Below are 3385 nucleotides of genomic sequence, written 5' to 3' on the forward strand. Positions count from 1 at the left end.
TTTTTTTTTTTTTTTTTTTTTTTTTTCTGTGTGAACTGCACCAGTGACATTTAGCTGACCTCCTTTCCCTGACATTGGGACCAACACAGGCAAGATACAAACAAAAACAATTGTTAAACCTTCATTTGTTATTTTATCCTGCTGAAATTGAATTTTTTAATCCATTGTACAGTACAGCTTTTTTTTTATTATACATACACCTACACTCATACACACTTACACACATATATACGTACACACCTGCATACACATTTACATAAATACATATATTATTGGTTTTTCTTTCTGTTTTCAGTGTAGCACAGTCAGTGACCTCTGGTGATAAACAGGAAAGCAAAAAGGGTGTAATTTTTCAACTTCTAAAAACCACAAATTCCTGAAACAGCCAAACAAGCACAGTAATAGTAGCCATAATAATGATAAAAGCAATTACTATTAATAATAATAATAATTATAATAATAACAACAATAATCTAGAGTATAGTCTACCTGCACTTGGTCGATAACTGGGAAACATTCCATTAACTGCAGTTTATCTACAAAACTTGAGATCTTAACTGTTAGATACCAGCAAAGATTGTATTATAATAATAATATAAATAATATAATTAATACATGTATTATAGCATAATATAATCTAATATGACACATATAATATGAAATATATATATATACATCTATATATATATATATAAATGTATGTATGTATAATACGATATAATTAATTGTGAATATGAAATGGAGTGTTGATATTTTTTCCTATAAAAAAAATCAATAAAGCAATGAAGTAATTAGGAAGAAACAATTATATATTTAAAAAAAGAAAGAAACAAGAAAACCCAACAAAAATACATCAATATATTTCATGTCATAAATATAAATATATATATATTTAGAAACATAAGTTAATTTGTTGTTTTTTTTGTTTTTGTTTACTTTTAATTAAATCAAGAAAATGAAGAAAATTGTTTATAAAAAGGAAATATTTAAAAACTGCAAAATTAAAGTATTTTGTGTCAAAATCACACATATACATACTTGCATATGCATACATGCATGCATACGCACTCATATATGTACAGATACATACATACACATACATGCATATATATAGACAGACACATACAGCATATGTACATACACATATATACAAACACATGTTTACACATATACAGATTAGCCTATATAGACACATATACACTAATACAGACATACTTTTAGAGACACATCAAAAGAAGTGATTAGAATTTATTTAAAGAGTACCATCTTAGTTGAGAAGGACAAACTGTCAAAATATCAGCCCCTCTAACTGGTTTGTGGTCAAGCCTATGGCTGCAGAGACCTCTGACATTCTTGACCCTCAGACCACATCTCTGCTCACTGCTATCAGAGTGGAGATGGTTATCTGCAAGTGCAGGCCCCATGAGTCAGAGTGACACCTCCAGTCCATCCCCCTCACCATCCTCCAGGGCAACGCCTTTTCCATTTCGTCTGCCAGCATCATGAGGCAGACTGACAAACCCTTTTAGATATTCCTTCACTGTGAGGAAGAGGAACAATACAATGACTGGGGCAGGGCCCTCCATCAATTTTAGAAAACTATTTCATTAAACAAAGACAAAACAGAAGACAAAAGTTAAGGAGGTGATCTGGCAGAACTGTTAGAACTCCAGGCAACATGCTTAGTAGCATTTCATCTGTCTTTACATTCTGAGTTCAAATTCCACCATTTCGGGGTCGATAAAATAAGTACCAGCTGAGCACAGGGGAAGGGGATCAATGTGATCAACTTATCCACTCCTATGAAATTGCTGGCCCTGTGTCAAAATTTGAAATCAATATTAAGACAAAGGTTAATGTTAAGACTATTTTATATCAAGACAAAGGTTTCTGTTAGGATAAAAAAAGTTAGCATTAAAGCAGTTTGGTTATTTAAGTGCTCAACACTACTGCCAGTTACCAAGCTTCTACGACACATTCACATCTTAAACATGGGACAAAATAGAATTATATTTAACACAGCTACATATATACAATTCAATGACCTTTCAAACACACGCACACATATACATGTATATATGTATGTATGTATGCATGTATGTATGTATGCATGTATGTATAGTGAAAGAGTGTTTTGAAACAGTATTCTTTATTACTGCTTTGATTATGATCTCTTCTGGTTGCAGTGCTGTTTGACCAAATTCTTTCATCCAATTCCATCAAACACATCAGCCCAGACTCTACCACAGGACAAACAGATAAACTTGCAATCTTATTTATTCTGTTGAATTACTAGTTATAATGTCAATGGAGAATGCTGTCTTACATTTCTCGCCATTTTTACTTTGACTACTTTAGGTACAACTGTGTGTTATCTATGCAGATGCATGCATAACAAACATGTGTATATATGCAGAAATGCCTATATATATATATATATATATATATATATATATATATATATAGTATATATATAGTACATATAAAGTGTGATTGTATGTGTATGTGTATGTATGTATGTGGGTGTATACATACACATACATGCACATGCATATGTAAATATATATATACACAAATATGTATGTTTATGTGTGTGTGTGTATACATTCTTATATATGCATATAAATGCAAATTCACAGACATGCATATGTAAGTAGATACATGCAAATCTACTGTGTATGCATAAATACATATACATACTTATGTAGATATATATGTATTTATATATATATATATATATGTGTATATTTACATGTGTGTGTCTGTATGTGTATGTATATATATATATATATATATATGTATATATATATGTATATATATGTATATGTATGTATGTGTGTGTGTATTTATATATATGCATATATATATATATATATATATATATATATATATGTGTATAAGAATATATATGCATACACACATACTTGCACATGCATACAAACATATGCACATAACTATGTGTATATATATGAATATATACATAAGTATGTGTGTGAGTGTGTATACATACATGCATACATACACACACAAGCACACACACATGCACATGCAGACACACACGCGCGCGCGCACACACACACACACACACATTTAAGTTTCCTGACATCTGTGATCAGATGAATACAAGGTTGAACCAATCCTCTGATGGTCTAAAATGATTATTCACAGCAGAAGGTATGAACATAACACCAGAAATGGTTATATCATTACAGATTTTATTAATATATACACATATATACATTCCCTCAAACATCCACATACATACACACATGTGCATATTGATATACATATATGTATACGTATACGAAGGTAAGTATATATAAATGTACATATACATAGACACACACACATGTATATATATATATATATATATATATATATATAT

This window comes from Octopus bimaculoides, chromosome 14 (genome assembly GCF_001194135.2).
Source record: "Octopus bimaculoides isolate UCB-OBI-ISO-001 chromosome 14, ASM119413v2, whole genome shotgun sequence".
NCBI lineage: Eukaryota > Metazoa > Mollusca > Cephalopoda > Octopoda > Octopodidae > Octopus > Octopus bimaculoides.